Genomic DNA, 23,700 nt, shown 5'->3' on the forward strand with positions numbered 1-23,700 from the left:
AGATTTGAAATCACAATTTGAAAATGCCACTTTTAGAAAGTCTAACCGAACTGTCTTTTTAGGTACTTTTAAATATCATTCTTTGAGCCTGGTCCTTCTATGAGAAAGAGAGTGTGTTTGTATATTTTGAAAGTGGGCGTTAACATGCTTTGACAAATAACAAACCAATGTTGAAAGTTATCATAGTGTTCAGTGTATGTGGAGACTTATTTTTTGAACCCCTAAACTTGAAATTAATTTGAATCTTAATGTAAACTAGGTATAAAGACATACACTTGCATTTTGAAATGTATTACCTCAGTGTATTGAATATATAGCATTCAATCAAATTATGATGTCATGTTTAGACATCCCAAGGAACAAATGTATATATTAGACTGTTTTTGGAACAAATCCCTTGTTGGCACTATTACCTATCTACTTTTAGAAAGTTGGCATTTTCCTGCTCTTGCTATTTTTGTGCCTGCATCCTGTTCCTGGGTAACATAAGCGGCTGCAGTTGGCAGTTGGATTTTGTATATTCCTCCCAGACAGCCATACAATAGTGAGATTAGGTGTGCCTGGTTGGGCCATCACTGGCAGGATGGGCAGGGTGTGTCGCTTGGCACAGCCCCACTTGCAAATCAATAGCTATGACCTGCCTTTACAAAAAGGATTTCACACTACCTCATTATTCTTGCAGTCAGTCTAGAGCCAAGGCAGGGGAGGCAGGAAATTCCAAGAACTTCAAATGAAATATTTAGAAACTTCTTGAACTTGAAAGAAGGCATCAGGTATCCAAATGTAACCCTCAGACTGACTCCTCGGTTCACTTTCTGGAGTGGCGGAAGGCCTCTCAGAGTACTCCCTGCTGCTGTAGCCTGCTTGACACTTCAGAAGAAAGTTTTGCTACACCTGAAAGGACTGCTCTGGTGCCTACCTTGAACCTTCAGAACCCTGCCCAGCTGCTTGAGCCCTGTCCATTCCTTGAATCAAGGACTACCAGAGTGACTCCAAGGGCTAATTGGCTGGCCTCACGATCAGAGCCTCGGTACAGGAACGACTCTCACCATCTTAAACCGGCAGCTGGATCCTGTCTGAGTGAGTTCCAACCCTCCAAGTAGTACCTCTCTGGAACCTTGGAAGTGGTGCTAAAAGTGGCCAGATAGCCAAAATCCAAAAGTTGGGATCTGATAAATTTTTGGCTAAAAAGTTCTCTGAGAACCGAAAGGAGACAGGAACCTACATACTTGTCAATCGACTCAATTTCCATGTCTGTTCGCCCTGACTTCGCGGTAGTTCCCACTGGGTTCTTCTCCACAGCAGCACATCCTGTTCAGTGGTCCTTCGCAGAAGGGGTACCCGGCCTCGCAGAGCCTTTGTCAGCTACAACTTGAATCTGATCCTGCTGGAGATTTTCAACTTCCAAAATAAAGACGGAGTCCAAACGTGGAATGTGTCACCGCAGCATCGCCCAGCAGCTCCCTGGTGACAATGCATCCTTCTAAGACACTGCTGGTAGCTCAACCCTGCCAAACGTTACATTCACAAATATTTTTCCATAGCATTTCTTAGAAGTCCGAACATTAGCACCGACCAGGCCCAGTCCACTTCTTGTATCTGGCTCCATTGCTTTCAGTCATATTTTCCGACTCTGACATGGTCTCACATTACTAGATGTCCGTGGTTGGCACTTTAATCTTTTAGTGCTAGATTTTACCTAAAAGTAAAATTTGAAAGTTTTCTAAATTGGTGTGGGATATTTTCTTGTGTTGTGTTTTCACTTGACTACTGTTTGTGTGCTGCAAAAATACTTTACAAATTGCCTCTAAGTTAAGCCTGACTGCTTTTGTGCCAACCAACCAGAGGGTTAAGCACAGCTTAATTTAGGTACGTTTGTGGCTCATCCTGACAGTGATTGTGGCTTTGGCTTGAGCAGGGTTAACACCTCACTCAACCGGCAACCCAATATCTCACATTGATGTTCAGCGGTTGATTTCCATACTTGTGTTTAGCAGTATCATACAGTGCTTTGTGCCAAACAGACATCCCATATAAATAATTTGACACCAGAGTTGACTTTAAAAAAAACTTCTCCTTAAATTTCCATTTGTTGCTTTCTTCTTTTTCTAAATTAAACTACCCTACCTCCCTTATTGTTCCATGGAGATAGAGCTGCTCATCACTGACACCCTAACCAGGGCTGAGCTGTAGAGGCTCTGCAGGGACAAGGGGCTGAATGCATGCCAGATGGCCACAAAGTTGAACCTCAGAGCCAATGAGGAGGGCAAGAGGTTGCCGACCTCCCCTGAGGAGAAAACCCCTAAGGAGGAGGATATGAATTTGGATTAGGAGGATGAGAGCCCATAAGTGGTTCCTGAGCTTCTGGAAGAGCACAACTGTCCCCCAGGAGAGAAGTCCCATAAGAGGGCAGGAAGCAGTGTGTCTCTCTGGGGTCTGTCCACAGAAGAGATAGAGGACAGGAAAGAGTAGAGGAAGTTCAAACTATAGCAGGGCAATGTAAAACTCGAAGTAGAAGAGAGGAAGGCTGCTATAGAGAAGGTCTTGGGAAGAAATAATCAAATGCAGAGGAGATAAAAGTTAAGGCAGAGAGGACTTTTTCCAGAGAAAGGGTGGATGTGGAGAGAGCCCTAGCCAAAGAAAATTCTGAGGTTACTTTCAGTGTTCCATGGAGAGGTGAGGGTATGCATACTACAGGACCTGGAGGCAGGTATGTGGTGGTAGATGATATAGACATGGTTTTGTGCATGTGAGGTCACCCAGGGAATGTACAAGATGCCAGAGGAGTATTTTGGGGAGCTAGTTTGTGGTAACACATGACTACAGAGGGAAGGGTCACACATTTGACTCTTGAGGTGGATGATGAGACAAAGGACATCCACATTAAAGCCATACTTGATTCTAAATTTGTGTTGACTCCTTAGAAATACCATTAGAGGTTCAGGTGAAGAACTGGATTAACCCACCTACTGGGTCTCGGTGGTGGGGGAACCGCCCAAGCCTTCCATACCCTTCATACGTAGTAAAAGGAGACGCAGGAGTCTTCGTCTGCAGGAGGAACCCAGATTTATTCAAATAGCCCGGGCTTTGGAACAGAGTCCCAAGCTCGTCAGAAACAAGACAGAGGAGGCTGCTTACAAGCCTTTCATAATTTTTCATCTCAGTCTTTTGGCTGTTAGCTCATTGTTCAATCAGGGCAGTGTTTGCGGTTGATAACCAGATCCAGACGACGTTTGCAGATGGTGACCTGGTCAAGGCTTGGTACACAAATCATTGTTCACTCGACTTGATCAAGGCTCAGTCTTTCAGGTCATTGTTTAATCACCCTGATCAAGGCCCAGCAGTCAGACCATTGTCCAGATAACCACCTGATCACGGTGTCAAGGATGTTTACCAGGCTGGGAGCAGGAGATGGAAAACAAATCATTTACACAGGGTGTGAGTGTCTCGTGGCTTTCTGGTAAACTGCAAAGAACAGGGGGGGTTGGGTGTGTGACAGTTCCTGGGCAGAAGTGCAGGCTGCAAGATGGTTTTTGTTGTGTCAGTTAGAATTTCCTCAGACATTAGCAGAAACGACCAGGTGGGTCGTGTGGAAGTGTTTGACACGAGATGGCAATGAAAAAACAATGGAGTCCCGCTACAAATGATGCAGATCAGAAGAACACTTTTCCTCAGACCCTCCTTTTGCCATTGAGTGGCAAATACTTTATGAAATGTCAATGTTCATAAGGCTATCGGTTTCTTATAAGAGCATCATCATCATATTGGTGTTGTGAATGTTAGAGGGTGGAGGCTTGATGGTCTGGACACACATTGTACATAGCACTGGAAGGCACTGAAAGCACAAACAGCAGGAGACCAGGACAGTTACTCCCAAGGCAAGGAAGATGAGGATCCTCCACCCCCACTGGGGAAAGAGGCCCCAGATCCAGCCTGTGAGAGACCAGTTGCCTTCATCCAGATGAATTTTGGAAGAAAGGCGATGCAGACATTGGAGGGCATCGTACACTGTAGGTGCGTTGTCTGGGATGTACACGCAGCAGCTGGAGCCGATCAATTTACACACACCACCACGATCAGCAAGGATGACATCTAGGAACATTCTGTTCTGGAGCGTTATGAGGCGGTCCGCCTGCAGCTCTGCAGTGATGTTGGAGAGGGTACCAGCTGTTACTGTGATGGTGGCTTCAAGGACCCTGGTCAGTCCTCGTACAGCCCAACTGTTTGCCATGGGGCCCTAGAAAGGAAGGTAACATTTAAAGAAGTCCCCAGTTTCCTGGCCTGCTGTATCCTCGGCTGATATGACGCCCCGACGTGAGCGGCACAGAGCGACCTTCCTTGACAGGTGATAACCTCCATAGGTAGAATACGTTGGTGGAAGGAGGAAGGCCAGATAGCAGGTACCAGACCAGTTACGGGGGAGCCAAGTGTAGGCGGCAGTGCCACAGATGAAATAGGTGTTGGGGTATGCCACCAGCTTCGGAGGAGATGTGGAGTTTAAAGCTTTTGTGATATCACACATACTGGTACCAACTATCTTAGTCCCTAGGCCATGAATGCAGACACGGCCTTGCACATTTATGACATTCACAGTGTCTCGTTCATCAGGCTGTATCTTTCTTGTGCGAATACTACCATCTCACTGAGTTCATCTGGTGATAGTAGCGTTGTGGATGAGCAGGTAGGGCAAAAAGGAGCATTGACATGGCCAGATCTGTTCTGCCAGAAGTCATCCCGAAATGTTCCAAGAACAGAATTGGCAGTACCATTGACAGTGTAGGCCTCCTGTATCAACATCCAGCATGCAAGACAAGACCCAGAGATGGAAAAGGGGTAGGGAAAGAATGGGACAGGGTATATCATGGAATGCGGCATCAGTCCACAAACCCAGCAGTTGGAAGTATTCACGATCAGCTGGTGATGATGCAACATTTGGATGAAGGTGTTATTGAAGAATTCTGCAGGGCGGGGTAATTCGTGGGCTGGTAGCGTGAAATACTGGTGTTCTGCAGGAGTCGGGTTAGGAGTTGGTGAGGTAACAAGGTGGTAGATCAGTAATAGCCAACCAAGGATAGACAGGATGAGGGAGACAAACAGTGCAACCACGGTGGCCATGAAACATTTACTATGTCGGAGACTAACATATTGTTCCTGGATTTTGGTGTTTTGGACGGCAGCCATTGTGCTAAGCCAGAGACCTCTAGTGGCTGTCTGTGATTGGTGGTTGCTTCACTGGGGGCAGGTGCCAAGGGCCCTATGGCGTACCTTAGTCTGACACACCAGTACTACTCTCAGCCGGGGAAGATCACAGCCGTACAGCCTATAGGCACTTGGCGAAGTCAAGGGCAAGCCTTCCCTCGAGGGCGCAAGTTGTATCGGTCGGAAGTAGGGACAGTATGGTTGGGAAACAATTGTTCTTGGTGTTGAGCAGAGTTAAGGGAGGGTTCCACCCTTCCTTTCAGTATGCAGTCACTCTCTGCTTCTGTGGATGTAGAATGCAGTCTGGCATCGCTGAATGGGACAAATGTCGGGACGGTTTCTGTTTCTGAGTCTCCTTGTCCTTCCCTCACCCACTGATCATAGGGGAGAGGCAGAGGCACACGCCTGCAGTGTGACGAATGCACCCAATTCTTCTGACCTTCTACTTTCACTGCGGTGCGGGTGGCCAGTAACACCTGATGGGGCTGTGTCCAGCGGGGCTTGAGGCTCTTAGTCCGTTGAAAGTTCCGGATCAGGACCCAGTCACCAGGTTGGATAACATGTCCTGGGCCGTCGCTTTTGTCAGGTATGGCCTCATGCACCTGGTGATAAAGAGTACAAAAGTTATTAGACTGTACAGATAATCAGTTAATACAGGGTATTCAACATCAGACAGTTTCTTAGGCCGCGGGACATCCCATACATTGGCAGGCCTCCCGAACAAAATTTTATGGAGGGATAGCCCTATCCTGGTGTGGGCCATTGTTCTTGTGGACAGTAGGGCTAAGGGCAGAGCATCAACCCAAGTGACACCTGTCTCGGCTACTATTTTGGCCATTATAGTTTTTAGGATGCCATTGTACACCTCCACTATACCTGCTGACTGGGGGTGGTTAGCTGCATGAAGTTTTTGTTTTATACCCAATGCTGTACAGACATATTCCATAATTTGAGCCGTAAAGTGGGTCCCCTTGTCAGTTGTCACTCCAGACCAAGCGGGGCAAACTGAATCGTGGGAGGTACTCTTTTAATAGCACTTTGGCTGTAGTGATAGAGGTGCATTCTTTGACGGGGTAGGCCTCCACCCATCGGCTGAAGGTACAGACCACCACTAGGCCATATTTCGAATAGTTACATTGGTCCATCTGGATGTAATCCATTTAGAGGACTTCAAAAGGGAAGGTAGGAGGAGATAATCCTTCCTTAGGAGTAACTGTGCCTTTTCCTGGGTTATACATTAAGCAAATCATGCATGTTTTGACCAGTTTGTCAGCATATGCTGGTATCTTAGAGTTGTACCATGTAGGTTCCAACAGCTTACATATCCCTTTTTCACTGATAGGAACAGGACCATGGGCCATCGTAACTACTGGTAGCACGTGACTGTCAGGAAACATCCATTGTCTTTCCATAGTCGTGGGGACCCAACAACTATCAATTCCCTCCTTTGCTAATTGCTCCTCCCACACCCTTAGTTCCTCAGGAGTAGTATGGGACTGAATATCAATCACACTCTGTATGGTGTTTTCAACCATGTGCTCATCTGCCACCCACCTAAGTGGGACCTCCTACATACATTTCTACCCTTGTCCTAAGAGCTCTTTGTCTGGCCGTCTGGTCAGCCAGGGCATTGCCTTTCCCAACATCATCTGTCACTTTCTTATGGGCCTTACATTTTATAATGGCCATCTTTCTGGGGAGTGTCAGGGAGTCTAACAATCAGTGAATTAGGGGGCCATGTTGAATCTTGGTCCCATGATTGCTTCACTCGATTGCTGAAACGACTCCTGAGGCGGAAGTCTATGTCTGTGTATTGTCTTTTTAAAACGTATTTGTTGCTACAGCCTGAACTTTGTTTTTAAAAATATCACTCACCTGAGCCTTTTTTAAAACGCATGTCGAACCTCACCCACGGAACAGCCGATCTTGGGGCTGACCGGGCGGTGGCTCGGACATACGGAGGACGGTCGCCATATTGGGGGAAGGAGTAGGCAGCAGGCTAGTGCTCGGGTGCAAGGGAAATAAAAGACGCCCTTATGGTCCTGACACACCATAGCTGAAATGACTCCTGAGGCGGAAGCCGGGAGCCCTTCTATGTTTGTGTTTTGTCTTTTTAAAACTTATTTGTTGCTACAGCCTGAACTTTGTTTTTAAAAATATCACTCACTCACCTGAGCCTTTTTTAAAACGCACGTCGAACCTCACCCACGGAACAGCCGATCTTGGGGCTGACCGGGCGGTGGCTCAGACATACGGAGGCGAGTCTGTCCGCGGCCGACTGGGGCTAGGGGCTGGAACCCCTGCCAGACTCCACCCAAAAAATCTAAATCTAAAACAGTACAGTTCCCAAGAGCTCATAGCTCTATGTCCACCCACACTTAACAGATGCCTACACAGCATGAGTCTCGAGAACAATGATAAAAAATGTGCACACTGCCCCTTCGTCGTAAACCGCCAACTTAGGACGAGGTGTAGGGGACAGACACTAAATCTCGCCCACATCAACTGTCGCTCGCTAGGGAAGCATAAAAAGGAAATCCATGGTACTTGATGGACGGACAGGTGGATATCCTTTTTCTCACTGAGACGTGGCTTAACGCTGCCTCGGCGCCAGAAGTGCTGAGTGCCCTCCCGCCAGGATATGGAATTAACAGAATAGATAGGAAAAAGGTGAGAGGGGGAGGGATCGCCATAATATATAAACATGAACTGGTCTGTACCTGGAGGAGGCGGATATTGTGGATAGCGAGACCGGGTTCTTTTCTATCTCGGCATCCCATGACCACGTCCTCAAGGGATTTTTGACATACCGACCCCCTGGGCCAGCAGCTCGGTTTGCGGCACAGCTAGTTGAAAGTCTCACACAACTAGCTTTAAAATATGAACGATTCCTCCTCCTAGGGGATTTGAACCTCCACTTTGACAACATCTCAAATGCGGAAGAACAGGAAATCACACAGGAATTAGTGGGTATACAATTGCTGCTGAAATCGGAACTGCCCACCCACTGCCAAGGCCACCTCCTAGATCCGATTTTTGCTAACTGGGAGGTGCTGACCGTAGCACCCCCCACTCCAGTCATCTGGTCGGATCACTTCTTAGTCTCATTTAGAGCAGTAGTTCCTGATACCATGGTACAGAGAGGGACAAGTACCGTAAATAGACGCAGGAAATGGGTGAAGTTCTCAACAGAAGCATTCAATAAGGCAATGGACCAGAGAGGCCCCCCTGGTGGTGTGGGAATTGAGTTAGCCTGTGAGGCACTAGACACTCGTATCCTGAAAGCGTTAGACTGCACGGCACCATGGACGCGAATGCACCTCTGAGAAAATCCAAGTCTGCCCCTTGAATCAATGCTGACCTGCGGGAAAAGAAAGCAGAGTGCAAACGCCTAGAGAGGAGGTGGAGAAGAAGCTTTTCGGAGATAGAGAGGGATGGATATAAAAAGGGCCTGAGGGAATACCACACTCTTATCCGCTAAAATCACGGAAAAAGCTGTCAATAAACAGCTCTATGCCCATATTGAAGCCAACGGCTTGCTCCACTCTTCCCAGTCGGGCTTCCGTGCCCTCCACTCGACGGAGTCAGCCCTACTACTCTCTAAGGAAATCTTAACGCAAATATGCGGACGAAGGTCAAACAGCTGCTTTGATCTTACTCAATCTCAGTGCCGCATTCAACACTGTAGCTCATCACACTCTGCTACAGTGTCTAAAAAGGGGAGGAGTGGTGGGCAATGCATGGAACTGGCTAGAGTCATTTTAACTGGCTGTAGTTTCCAGGTAGCACAGGGGCCTTTTCGGCCTAAAGAATTGAGTCTCGAACAGGGATTACCACAGGGTTCCAGCCTCAGCCCCACACTATTCAATCTATATGTGGCACCAGTAGCAGGTATCACAGATAGATTTGGGGTTGAGGTAGTGTCGTACACTGACGACACACAATTGATTGTAACCTTGTCGCATCCCAAGGAACAATGTGCCGCCAACTTTTCTGCATGCATGCAGGAGCTCGCCACATGGATGGCTGACAACTGCCTCCAATTAAATGGAAACAAGACGGAGGTGCTGATTGTGGGTAGTACCCCTTCAGTCTGGACCTCGGCCGGGTGGCCGGATAGGCTGGGTGCACATCCTACTCCCAGCAATCCAGTGAAGAACTTAGGAATCTGGATAGATAATAAAATATCGTTTGAACACCAGACCAAACAGGTGGCGGGCACCTGTTTTGGAATGCTACAGGTCCTCAGGAAAACATTGGATCGCCTGCCTCTGCGGGTTAGACAAACCTTGGTCCATGCCCTTATAACGTCCAGACTGGACTATGGGAATGTCATGTACTTGGGGGCCAGCGCAAAATGTCTCCAGAGGCTACAGCGAATACAAAGTGCGGCTGCCCGCCTGATTCAACTACTGCCCAGAAGAGCATCAGCAAAAAAAGCGCTCCGGACCTTGCACTGGTTACTGATTTGGGAGTGGGTGACATTCAAGGCCCTCTGTGTAGGTCATCGTATCCTACAGGGAAGGGGCCCTAATTACTTACACAGCCTTCTCAGTCGGTATGAGCCCACTAGACAGTTAAGGCCAAAGGGGACGGGGCAAGTTCATGTCCCCAAGTTCAACAGAGTGAGAATGGGAGGACGCTCTTTCAGAGTCCTGACCGCCACCGAGTGGAATAGACTGCCACAAAGGTTGCGTCTTGAAACGTCAGAGTCCATCTTCAGGAGAGAACTTAAAACCATCCTGTTCCCCAAAGACTAAGCCTGTACACAAGTAACCAAGTACTCCACCAGTACCGAAATAGGAGCCATTTCAGGAATGATCAGCGCGGGGACACACTAATCAGTGTAACCATGCGCTTTACAGGCAGTATATAAATAAATAAAATAAATAAGTAAGGAAATTCCTTTCTTTCCATAACCTCCCGAAGTTGTGGGCCACTCTGAAGGAATATTGGCTACCAATATAAATATTTACTGTCATCCCTTTGCTTAATACACAAGCTCTAGTGAGGGCCACTAATTGTGCTGCTTGAGCAGAGCACTGCGGAATCTGAGCTGTTTCTACTACTCGCCCTAATGTTGTGAGGGCGTAGGCGGCTGAGGTGTTACCATCCGGCCCTCTGAGACATGAACAGTCCACATACAGTGTACCTTCTGGTTCTGCTATCGGGGTGTCCTGTAAGTCAACCCGTCCCTTCGTCTCGTCCTCTGTCCTTAATATGCAGTCATGTGGGTCTAAGCGGGCATCCTGAGTATCCAGTGGGAGTAATGTGGCGGGCTTAGTACAGTGCATCTTTTGATGTTAATGTGGCTGGCAATGAGTGTCAGTTCATATCCTGTGAGTCGTGCGCTAGTGAGGTGCTGTGTCTTGGTGTTATTAAGGAGGGTATCTACAGAATGGGGGACCATCAGAGTCAGGGGGGAGTTCATGACGATCCCCGCACTCTGATGGACCATGAGGGTGGCCGCAGCGGTGGCCCGTAGCCATCCTCGGAGAGCCCTTGCAACAGGATCTAAGGTGGCTGAAAAATAGGCACATGGCCGATGGTGACCTCCGAACATCTGGGTCAAGAAAGCGCATGCACAGCCATCTGTCTCATGTAAAAAAAGATTTTTTTTTTGTTATAATCAGGAGTACCGAGGAATGGAGCAGTACACAGAGCCCTCTTTAAATCTTGGAAGGCCTGCGCATGCTCTCTAGTCCAAGTAAAGGAACTGTCTGATATGTCTTTAGTGGTGAGGGCAAGAAGAGGTTTGACAATGGCCGACAGTTGTGGGGAACAATCAGAATTTTCTTTTGGATACTGGGGCCACCAGGTCTTCTATTGCACGTCTGTCAGTCCTGGAGGCACCCCTTTCTGGCAATATGAATGTCTTCGTGGGTTTTGCAGGAACACCTGTGACCAGCCCAATGCTACTTCATGGTCAATATGTCGAATTTTGTCCCAAATTTCAGTGGGGACACTGTACCAAAAAGTAAATCTATATCCTCAAGAAGGAGAGTACCTGCAGATATAATCTGACCTAATTTTCTGTAAAAGGCAGCCGGATTCTTCCGGGGATCTGGTAATTGTCCTTTTAACTGAATTACTTCTGACCTTTTCCAAGGAACATGAACCCAAAGCCTGCGCCAGTGTGCCTCAACAGCCCCTCAGCCATTATTTTGGGCATCGGTAAGTGCGTTAACAAAGACAGGGGCCGCCTCTCTCATTGGCATAGCTGTTTCTAGAGGGGTGTTGGGAAAAGAGGTCATATCACGGTAAGCTATTAAAGCAGACATAGTGCCAAACATCCCCTCTCCCTGAACATCGCCTCTTTTTATTTGCGACCTAAGGTCCATTAATCCGGTGGGTATCTGCATAAGCGCATTCTCAAATCTTTGCATGACCAGGGAACACATGTATTCAGCCCAGGTGGTCTGTTCCATAATCGTCCACTGGGAAAAAAGGTGGACCATATTTCTTTAAAGGTGCAAATATTCCCGTTATTTATCCAACATACACACTGTTGCCTCTGTAGGTCATTTTCTCGAAGGAACGAAAAGCTGGCTGCAGAGCGCAAGGAGGCCATTTGTGGGGAATTCAACAAATTATATAAATCCTGCTTAACTGTAGACCATGGGGAAGCAGGAAAAAGGCGTGTAGGGGTAAAGCAGCAGGGGTTGGGTGGATGGAGACTAGTTGTCATTCCCGCAGCGAGGACAGGGTTAGCGGGCGCGGTTGGTGTCATAGGAAAAATCGGGAGGGTTGGTGTGACAGGGAGAACAGTAAAGGGGCAGTGGGGGCAGGAGTGGGCTGTGGCGGGGGGACAGACGGGTGTGAGGTGTCAGGGCAGGGTACATTGGAGCATCTGCAGGATGGCTTTCTAGCATGGTATCAAGCAAGGAGTCACCTTCTTCTCTCCCTTTCATATGGCCCTTTCCATTCTCCTCACGAGCTGGAGAATATTTTTGATAGCCAGGCCCCATGCTCCCTATCGGCTATTTTTACTGATTTTGTCAATTGATTTTGTAAATTTTCTCTGGCGTGGTTGGCCATTGACATACGTTCCAGTTTTCTTTCTTGAGCCTTCTGCTTTCTAGCTCTCTGCTCTATTTCTTTCCTCCAAAATTGGACAGATTCAAACATAGACGGGTGCGTTTTTCTTTTCATTAATTGTTCCTCTAAGTTGGCGAGAACTTGGGAATTAAAGGAGCCATAAAGTGGCCACTGTAATTCCGCGTTACTTTGTTTCATATATTTTACCTAGAATGAAGAAAACAGTATGGCAGAAAGGCCATGTTTAACATACATAGTATGGCCAGGGGTCCCTTCTGGAGGAAGCAGACAAGCCTCCTCCAGCTGGGGGTCCTAGGTACACATACAACTACATAATCTCTTGAACTTACTACTGACTGGCATGCTTAAAAAACGGACAACAGACACCAGTCACCTCGCTTGCTTGGCTTTTGCAAAAGTCAATAACAGTAGAATCATACAGAACAGACACCAGCGGGTTTTTAAAAAACTCACCTCGCTTGCTTGGCTTTGGCAAAGGTCAATAACAGCTTGGCTTTTGCTAAAGTCAATAACAGAATTATACAGACTTGGTGGGTGATCAGTCCACCCTTACCTTACAGGGGTAGTTCTCACTTCTCTTCTGCAGATGTAGGCGGGAACGCCGTTTACGACGCAACTTTTAGCACGCAGTGCTATTACAACGCGGTTTTTAAATCGCATTCTATTACAACGCATGACTCTGGGGGGCGCTCAAGGATAGGGAATACTTTTAATTTACTTTCCAACACCTTCCCTATTGTCAACGGGGACTGGTGTTGGAATAGTAAATTAAAATATTCACTATCCAACACCCCTTTCTGTTATGCGTTGTAAAAGAATGCGGTATAAAAACTGCGTTGTTACAGCATGCGTGCTAAAAGCATGCGTTGTAACAACATACATCCGATGTAGGGCTGTGTCCTGCTCCAGAAATTATTTGCTAGGGGACTCCAGCAAGAACGCGGTCATGTGGCCCACCCAGACCAGGTGGGGAGGAACAGCGGGCGAGTCGTTCGGCTTACCGGATTGCAAGAATCCCTCGGGTAGGGTACCTCCATCGGAGTTTCTCCATGCACCTCCTCACATCCACCGGCCCTGACCTTCGTGCTCGTGGAGTCCCTGTTCAGACACCATTTGAAGAACCAGATTAACCCACCGACTGGGTCTCGGCGGCGGGGGAACTGCCCAAGCCTTCCATACCCTTCATACGTAGTAAAAGGAGACACAGGAGCCTTCGTCTGCAGGAGGAACCCAGATTTATTCAAATAGCCTGGGCTATGGAACAGAGTCCCAAGCTCGTCAGAAACAAGACAGAGGAGGCTGCTGCTTTACTCCGCAGCTTACAAGCCTTTTATACTTTTTCATCTCAGTCTTTTGGCTGTTAGTTCATTGTTCAATCAGGGCAGTGTTTGCGGTTGATAACCAGATCCAGACGACGTTTGTAGGTGGTGATCTGGTCAAGGCTTGGTACACAAATCATTGTTCACTCGGCTTGATCAAGGCTCAGTCTTTCAGGTCATTGTTTAATCACCCTGATCAAGGCCCAGTCTTTCATGTCATTGCTTAATCACCCAGCAGTCAGACCATTGTCCAGATAACCTAATCATGGTGTCAAGGATGTTTACCAGGCTGGGAGCAGGAGATGGAAAACAAATCATTTACACAGGGTGTGAGTGTCTCGTGGCTTACTGGTAAACTGCAAAGAACAGTGGAGGCTGGGTGTGTGACAGTTCCTGGGCAGAAGTGCAGGCTGCAAGATATATTTTGTCCTGTCAGTTAGAATTTCCTCAGGCATCAGTTGGGTCATGTGGAAGTGTTTGACACAAGATGGCAATGAAAAAACAATGGAGTCCCGGTACAAATGATGCCGATCAGAAGAACACTTTTACGCACAGGGATCGCCACAAGCTCCCAAATCAGTGTTGGGTGGATTTCTTGGACTATTCCAGCAAAGCATTGAATGGCTTGGTGAAGGGCAGCACAGTCAACACTTATGTTGCACTGTACAACTTAATCTTGAGGGAGCACATGCTCGATGCTTGTTTTACAGAGCAGTGACAGCACCTAGTGGATAGCAAGCTCTCACCGGAGGGAGCTTGCTAAGCAGGTAGACCTGTCGATCAGCGCCAGAGTGTCTAAGAAGGTACTTGGGAGCAGGCCCTCGTGCTACCTCCCCCTGCGACAGTTCTCCTGTCCAGCTTGCTCACAGTCCACTACCCTCTGCAGCCTTAGGTTGTGCCTCCTCCATTTTCTGCCTTCTTTTCTACTCGCTTACTGCTTGCTTTTCTACCTTTCTCTGCCCTCTATTTTTGCATCTCTCTGCTCATACTGCATGTTATTTTGCCTCTTTCTGCTAATCTCTGACATTTATTTGTCCTCTTTCTGCTCATTTCTGACCTTTATTTGTGCTTTTTTCTGTTCCTTTCTGACCTTTAATATGCCCCTTTCTGCTTGGTTCTGCCCGTTATGTTTCCTCTTTCTGGTAATTTCTGGCCTTTATTTTTCCTCTTTCTGCTCCTTTCTTCCCTCTTCCTGTGAAGTACCTCTCCCGTCACCCAGAATCCCGCCTTCCTCTAGGTCCTATTTACTTAAGGCTGCAGCTCTACTCCATTAAGCATGTCTTTGGGCCAGCTCCACATGCAACAGTTCTCCTGTCCAGCTTGCCCACAGTCTGCTACCCTCTGCTGCCTTAGGTTTGTTCCTCCTCTGCTTGTTTTCTGCTCATGTTCTGCCTTCTTTCTTGCTCACTTACTGCTAATTTTTCTGCCTTTTTCTGCCCTCTATTTTTGCCTCTTTCTGCTCGGTTCTGACCTTTATTTTGTCTCTTTCTGCTCATTTCTGACCTTTATTTTTCCTCTTTTTGCTCATTCCTGCTTGTTAATTTTACTCTTTCTGCTTGTTTCTGACCTTTATTTTTCCTCTTTCTGCTAATTTCTGACCTGGCTCTTTGACTGAGACATCACATTCACAGCACCCAGGTACCCCAAAGGGTGACAGTGCTGTGCTATACAAATTCTGATTGATTGATTGATGGGAGTGACCCCAAGAAGTGTGGTTCAAGTTACCTCCAGCAGAGTGAGGGGGACAAGAAGGAAGACACAAACAAGTCCCAGAGTAAGGTGGGAGGAAAGGGTTTCCATGCCCTCTCTGAGAAACAGGGGGATGTTTCTGGTGGCCCAAGTAACCCGTTTCCAACCCTGCTGCTTTGAGTTTTCCCAATTAGGATATGAGAAAAAGGACACTGTCTGTCCTAAAAAACCACCCACTGGTCGGACCTCTACAGGGGAGGCCAATATTTCCTCAGGGGGAAGTAGTCCCCAAGGACAGTAAGTAGACCATGCCATATTCTCCCTTACTTAAAAGGTCAGCTCAGAGGGTATACCTGTGATCTCTGAGGGTGTAAGTCATCACTTCCACAAGGTCAAGGTAAATGGGATGCATGTCACTGCTTTGAGGGACATCTGGGCCAACCAGACCATGGAAGTGAAAAGGCTGGCCTCCCAGAGCAGCACACTGGCTAGGTGTAGAGGGTAACTCAGGTCCAGGAGCCGGCATTTTCTGCCTCATGTCCCTGACATCCCTGAAGTAGAGTGGGGAAGTGACCCAGAGGAGGGTCATAGTTAGCCCCCAGATGCCATAGATGGCAGTTTGGGAAATTAGTTGCACCTGTGTTAGAAGAGCTGTGGGGGCAGCCACCCGGGGCACCATAGCAGTTCTGTTTTGTGGGATACTACTCCAGATGGAGCGGCATGGTGAGGGAGTACTCACCCCTTTTCCCTGATCAGCCTTTAGGTACAGATCTTTGGCTGAGTGGCCCATCTCAGGCCACCACCTCTGAACTGGTGGGAAGGAGAGTGGAAAAAGGTTCCTAACACTTGTGGTGGCAGCCCCCCATTCTGAGAAACCTCAGAGGTCAGAGAACACTGGATGGCCTGAAGACTGGCTCATGACACAAACAGCTATCAGTGGCCTTTGCTGGTTGCTGTCCTTAAGGGCAGAGTTTTCTATGGTGTCGGAACAGAATCCAAAATATGGAATGGGCCACATAACTGTGTTGGCCATGGCAGAACTGTCTACCTAATGGGATGCATCTGCGAACAATGTGCGCCCCTCCTCACTGTCAAATAGTTAGTATAAAGCATGTACAACTGTATGTGCAATTACCTGCAGCACTGGTGTTAGAAGGTTTTTCTCACACACAGAATAGGTAAAGTACTGGCTGCAGTAGTGCAGGGCAACCCATTGTAAACATGTGTGCATTAGGTTATGTGGTACCAGGGGTCAATCAATCAATCAATCAATGAAGAGTATTTGTAAAGCACGCTACTCACCCGCTAGGGTCTCAAGGCGGTGTGGCGGGGGGGCTGCTACTGCTCGAAAAGCCAGGTCTTGAGTTGCTTCCTGAAGGAGAGATGGTCCTGGGTGAGTCGTAGGTGGGTGGGGAGGGTGTTCCAGGTCTTGACCGCCAGGTAGGTGAAGGATCTTCCTCCTGTGGTGGTTCTGCGGATCCGTGGGACAATGGCGAGGGCGAGGCAGGCGGAGCGGAGCTGGCGGGTTGGCGTGTAGAACGTGAGGCGGTTGTTGAGGTATTCGGGGCCCAAGTCATGGAGAGCCTTGTGTGCGTGGGTGAGGAGTCTGAACGTGATCCTTTTGCTGACGGGGAGCCAGTGCAGGTCCCTCAGGTGGGCGGAGATGTGGCTGTGTCGGGGGATGTCCAAGACGAGTCGTGCTGAGGCGTTCTGGATGCGTTGGAGTCTTTTCTGTAGTTTGGCGGTGGTCCCAGCATAGAGGGCGTTCCCGTAGTCCAGACGGCTAGTGACAAGGGCATGGGTGACCAATTTCCTGGTTCCAGTGGGAATCCAGCGGAAGATCTTACGGAGCATGCGGAGAGTGTTGAAGCAGGAGGAGGTAACAGCGTTACCTTGCTTGGCCATCGTGAGGGAGGAGTCAAGGATGAAGCCCAGGTTGCGTGCGTGGTCCGTGGGCTTGGGTGGGAGGCCCAGAGCAGGGGGCCACCAGGAGTCGTCCCAGGTGGAGATGGATGGCCCGAGGATGAGGACTTCCGTCTTGTCTGAGTTCAGTTCCAGGCGGCTGAGCTTCATCCAGTCTGCGATGTCTTTCATTCCCTCCTGGAAGCTGGCTCTGGCGGAGGTGAGGTCGTTGGTGAGGGAGAGGATCAGTTGGGTATCGTCGGCGTAGGAGATGATGTTGAGGTTGTGCTTGCGTGCGATGGCTGCAAGGGGGCTCGTGTAGACGTTAAAGAGGGTGGGGCTGAGCGAGGAGCCTTGAGGTATGCCGTTGATGATCTTGGTGGCTTCTGCGAGGAAGGGCGGGAGACGGACTCTTTGGGTTCTGTTGGAGAGGAAGGAGGTGATCCATTCCAGGGCCTTTCCTTGGATCCCGGCGTGGCGGAGGCGGGTTGTCAGGGTGCGGTGGCAGACCGTGTCGAACGCAGCCGAAAGGAGTTTCTCCGTTGTCCAGCAGGGTCCGGATGACGTCGGTGGCCGCGATGAGGGCGGCCTCGGTGCTGTGGTTCGCTCGGAATCCGGACTGCGATGGGTCGAGGGAGCTGTTCGTCTCCAGGAAGGCTGTCATCTGTTTGTTGACGGTTTTCTCGATGACTTTTGCAGGGAAGGGGAGGAGCGAGATGGGGCGGAAGTTCTTGAGGTCTGAGGGGTCTGCGGTGGGTTTCTTCAGGAGGGCGCTGATCTCTGCGTGCTTCCAGCTCTCCAGGAAGGTAGCGGATGTGAAGGAGTTGTTGATGATGTCCCAAAGTTTGGGTGCGATGATGGAGTCAGCTTTGTTGAAGATGTGGTGTGGGCAGGGATCGGCTGGGGAGCCCGAGTGGATGATGTCAGGGATGGGGTCAGAAGGGCCGAAGAGAGAGGAGCTCACTAGGAGAGCTCCTCCAGCTACGGGATCTCTTTGTAAAAACTATCCCGGAATTTAGCCCCATCAGCCCCCACCAACCACCATCGATCGGCAACTTAGAAAACCAACAAAAGAGTAACAGGAGCATTTCTCTTACTGACGACCCACACCGGAGTGTAGCTGAGTATAACCCTCTCCAGATGCGGGACACTCCAATGGCTTGGAATCTCTGATGTGCGTGAATCACTGGCTGGCTACGACAGAGGTGTTTCGCCAGCAGGCTGATTTGCGGATCACTCAGGAGGTCGGGACACCCGCTGGACTGAGCTGAGGAGTGAGTCTCAGTCTTCTTGGAGTGGCGCTGCAATCACCGGAGCTTCTGGAGGATTATAGAAACCAGAGTGGACTACAAGGAATCCGGAGCGGAGAGGAGGCTTCCCTGGCCATGGAGGAGGTGCCCAGCAGGCTGAAAGGAGACGCAGCAGACTGGAGGATCTCGTGGGGGCTGCAGTGAGGTAACAGGAGAGCGCTCGGTTGAGCCCATTCTGCGACCCCTCCTCCCTCCCCCTCTCTGTAGGGTGAGCACCGCTGGCGGGAGGCCACTACCCCCCCTCCTACTCTCCCTCCGGCGTATCGCACAACTTGGCGAGACACAGCCTGTTCAGTGCTATCAGGCTGTCCCTGACCCTCCCATGCACATCAGGGGTGTCTGATGATCGGACCTGAACAGGGAACAGGGGACATTGGGCACACTGGGCCAGATGCATCAACCAAAAATGCGATCGCAACTGGTGCGAATTACCAATTGCGATCGCAAAGTAAAGAAACGGCATGCATGAAGAGAAATCGCAAGAAAAAGCGAAACGCAAAATTGCGAAATCGCAATAAAATCGCAGAATCAAAGCCAAACCCCTTTAGCGACTCGCAAGTAGCGAGAAACCAATAAATTGCGAGTCATATAGCGAAATCGCTAAATCCAAATAGCGATTTCGCTATAAAATCGCTTTTCCCCATGCATGTAAAATCGCTATTTGCGATTCTGTCATTAATCGCTATTTTGCAAGAGCAGTTTACAGGGAATCACAATCAGGTGGTAAAAAAAAAAATTATTCCTACTCACCTGCCTGACATCAGAGGTGTATTTAAAGAGACCCATGAGGCCCCAGTGGCCTTCCACAATGGCAGGTTTCTACATATTTGCGAGGAGGAGGAGGATACTTGCAGCAGGCCAGGCCAGAAGGAGAATCCAGGATAGAATCTTCCGTCTGCGCATCACATTGTTAGGACAGACAGCTGAGCAAATTTATGATAGGTACAGGATGAATGCTGCAATGATACTGGACTTAATAGATGAATTGGACCCACTACTGCAGCGCCAAACACATAGGAGCCAGGCAATACCTACTCATGTCCAGGTGCTATGTAGCCTCCACCTCCTTGCCTCAGGTAGCTTCCAGGACATAGTGGCAGAAGCAGGAGGGGTATCACAGAGCTCCCTTTCGCGGTTCTTCAAATCCTTCCTGGCCGCCATGATGACTGTCATCAACAACCACATCACCTTCCCCACCACCCCACAGGAATTGAGCCAAACAAAAAAAGGATTTCTACCAAGTAGCAAGGTTCCCACACGTGATTGGATGCATTGATTGCACCCACGTAGCCATATGTCCCCCTGCCGTGAATGAGTATATATTCCGCAACCGGAAAGCATATCACTCAATTAATGTTCAAGCAGTGTGCAATGCTGAAAACATCATCACCGACCTAGTCGCACAATACCCAGGAAGCACTCACGATTCATACATCTTCCGCCATAGCGGCTTGCACACACGTCTGCTCAGGGGAGAATTTGGCAATGGACACCTGCTAGGTAAGTGCAATACTATACACATCACTGACTTAGTCATGGCAATGCATACGTGACTCTGACATCTTGCCTCTTACCCTGTAGGTGACAGTGCATACACGGTGAGGCATTACATCTTGACTCCCTACCTGAACCCAGCCAGCCCACAACAACAGAGGTACAATGCAGCCCACATCAGGACACGTAACGTAATAGAACGGACATTTGGATTGCTCAAGAGTCGCTTTCGCATCCTGCATAAAACTGGAGGAGCTATGCTGTACCAACCGGAAACCTGCTGCAGGATAATTGCGGCATGTGCAATGTTGCACAACATGGCAACAAGGAGAGGCATCCCCATTGAGGACTCCGACACAGAGGGCAACCAGCCCCCAGCACAACCACGCCGTGCACATCTTGGTAGTTCAGCGGAGGGACAGAGGAAACGTGCAGACATCACCCAGCATTATTTCTAAGGTATGTAACAATGACACACAGCACTAATTTGCATTTGAAGATGAACTATTTATTATCTGGGCTGGCGGTATGGGGTGTCAATACAACCTGAAATGGTGTCCATTAGCACATTAACTCCATGCACCAATGGACAGAGGAGACACACTAAGGACTTGTCATGCAGTCACTAAGATAGTCTTGTACATGGTTACGTCACCATGAGGTCTAACACCCCTCTAATTTGGTTTACCGTCTCCTCCCTCTCACACCCAAATGTCTTTCTCCTGCTTCAGCATCTGCATTCCCAGATGCTGCGGGAGGTGCCTGTCTATGGCTACTGCTCCTCCTGACAGTGTTGAGTGGCGCAGTGATGCTGCTGAGGCTGGAAGCCTCACTACCCTCTTCCCCTGTAACGTCGCCCTGAACACCAGTGCTAGCCTGCATCACTTCAACGGCTGTTGTAATTTGCCCCAGTGCCTTGGACACATCCCCACAACAATGGGCCATTTCAATCTGCATTCCCACAGACCAACGTGACAGGTGTGACACGCTAGTGCTGGTCTTGTTGTTTGACTTGGTATAGGCCTCCATGCATGTGAGAAACTGGTGATGCCTCTTCCTCTGTGTGGTGTGTCCCTCGTGCATCACATGCGCAACCTCCAGCAGGGCGTTGTTGGATTCCCTGTGAGCCTCCACTATTGCAGTTGTGAGCTCCCTCACACTGTCAGCCATTGCAGTAATGTTACTGTTCATTTTTGTTATCTGCAGGTTGATTGCTCCCATGTGCCTAGCTTGCACGTGCTGAACCCGCACCATCTGTGACTCCACGCCACCCCACTGATTGTGACTTCCTGCTTCCTGTGACATAGTAGGGTTCCTTGGTCTGCGTCGTGATTCTGCCCGGACATGTGCCTGCGGTGTTGGTGTGTGACTGGCACTTTCACGGCTTGTAGTAGGTGCGGTAGATGTATCCTGTTCTACCTCCATTGGCTGTAGTGGTGCAACTGTGGCCCTGCGTTTTGCTGGTGCCTTGCCTTTGGGTGGTGGTGACACAGGTTTTGACACCGCAGTCTCTTGATTGGGCTGTGTGCTGTCTCCAACATCACTGTCATCAGTGTTTTCTTCAGCTGCATCTGTGATGTGAAACAGTGCAATGTTATATACATGTGTTTCAATAGTTCTGCAACCTTAATAAAATTATTCTTTTCTGTTATAACTGTCTCTCATCTGTCACTGTACTGCTTATTGTTAGCATTTGGCCTTACTGTGTTGGATTCTAACTGGCAAATGGGTACTACTGACTACAAGTCCCATGATGCATTGGTCTCCCTATGTTAAATGAGTGCTGGACTATTTTTGCTGTTCTTTTAGCAGGTGAAATCACATTTGGGCACTATCAGTATGTGCTTTGTGCTGTTGATAGTCATGCATCTTACCTTGTGTGCTACAGGCTGCCCCAGATGTGTCCAGGATCGTCACTCCTACCACTGCTTCTGGATCAATTGTGGCCTCAATCATGTCCTCCTGGGGTGTGTTGTCTGGGACTGTTGGGCCTCCTCCTCCAGTCCCCTTCGCCTCCTTCAGCCTTTCAGCAACTTTCTCCTTTGCACGACTGCGCAGGTCGTACCAGCGCTTCTTCAGGTCATCGATGCTGCGGTATGTGACCCCCACAGCATTCACCTTGTCCCTGATCCTAGTCCAGATCCTTCTCTTGTCTGCCTCTGGCACTTTAAGGGAGAGCTTGCCAAATAACTTTTCATGGTTGTTTGCAACCTCCTCAATGAGGATGTCAAGTTCACCCTCACTGAACTTGATTTTGCGCTTCCTGGCCACTGCTCCCTCCTCTGTGGCTGTTTGGGACATGGCTGTCTCCACCAGTTAGCAACCTGCAGTTTGTTTTCTTCAGCTCTCACTCCCTGCTCTCAGCTTCTGCCTCAGTGTTCCACTGTGCACAGGTGGCAGCATGGGCTGATTGACTTCCTGGTTGTGATGTCATCAGCCTGCTCCCAATGCGACTCTGTAGTTTTTCACGCTCCCGCTTTTTGCGAACTCGCAATTTGCGATCTCGCAATTTACGATATCGCAAATAGCGGGATCGCAAATTGCGAGATCGGATTTATTTTACTATTGCGATTACTTTACATGGAATCGCTAAAGTATTTAGCAATTTTTAGCGATTCCTTGTTTTTTCGCATTCCACATCATGCATAGCCAATAGCGAGTCCTTATTTGCGATTCCTTAATAATCGCAATTAAGGAATCGCTATTTCTTTGCATGATGCATCGGGCCCACTATGCCTACAAGTGAAAATGATGGATTTAGGCCCAGATCTCTGTACTGGGGAAATGTATGACATTGTTCTGCATTCTGTCCATCAACTGTTGTTTTTGCATTTGTCACCCCGAGTGGGATGGGTATGCTCAGACGTGAGTCTCATGCTCTCCTCACCACTGAAGTCAAGCTATCCTGGCTGATGACGGCTGATAACCTGAAGCCGGTCCTATGATGCTTGATTCCGGTCCAGGAAAGACATGGCTTGGCAGTTCGGGCTGGACTGTTCCCATGAGGCACAGGGTCAAGGCTGATTTGCACATGGCCATGTCTGAACTGGGGTGGTGTGGAGTGCAAAAAAACGATGGATTTAGGCCCAGATCTCTGTACTGGGATGAATGTATGACATTGTTCTGCATTCTGTAAATCAACTTTTGTTTTTGCATTTGTCACCCCGAGTGGGATGGGTATGCTCCGACATGAGTCCCATGCTCTCCACACCACTGGAGTCAAGCTAACCTGGCTGATGACGGCTGATAGCCAGAAACCGGTCCTAGGATGCTTGATTCAGGCCCAGGAAAGACATGGATTGCCAGTTCGGACTGGACTGTTCCCATGAGGCACAGGGTCAAGGCTGATTTGCATATGGCCATGTCTGAACTGGGGTGGTGTGGAGTGCAAAAAAACGATGGATTTAGGCCCAGATCTCTGTACTGGGGTGAATATATGACATTGTTCTGAATTCTCTCCGTCAACTGTTGTTTTACAAGTGAACACAGCGGTGCGATGGTCCCAATGACCTGAACAAAAACACTATGAACCTTCCTCCACCCATGGATCAAGGCAGTCTCGAGATTAACTCTTGGGTTGCCACATTGCTGAACCATTCTTAAGACCCTCTTGCTCTACTCCTGTCCAAAAGTAATGCTGATGCCCTACTTCCAGTTGCTTATTTCTCTAAGATAACTTCCCACAAACTAGAATGCCAAGATAGGAAAAGATCTTAGTTTCTACAGCG

The sequence above is a fragment of the Lissotriton vulgaris genome, chromosome 6, assembly GCF_964263255.1.
Source record: "Lissotriton vulgaris chromosome 6, aLisVul1.2, whole genome shotgun sequence".
Lineage (NCBI taxonomy): Eukaryota > Metazoa > Chordata > Amphibia > Caudata > Salamandridae > Lissotriton > Lissotriton vulgaris.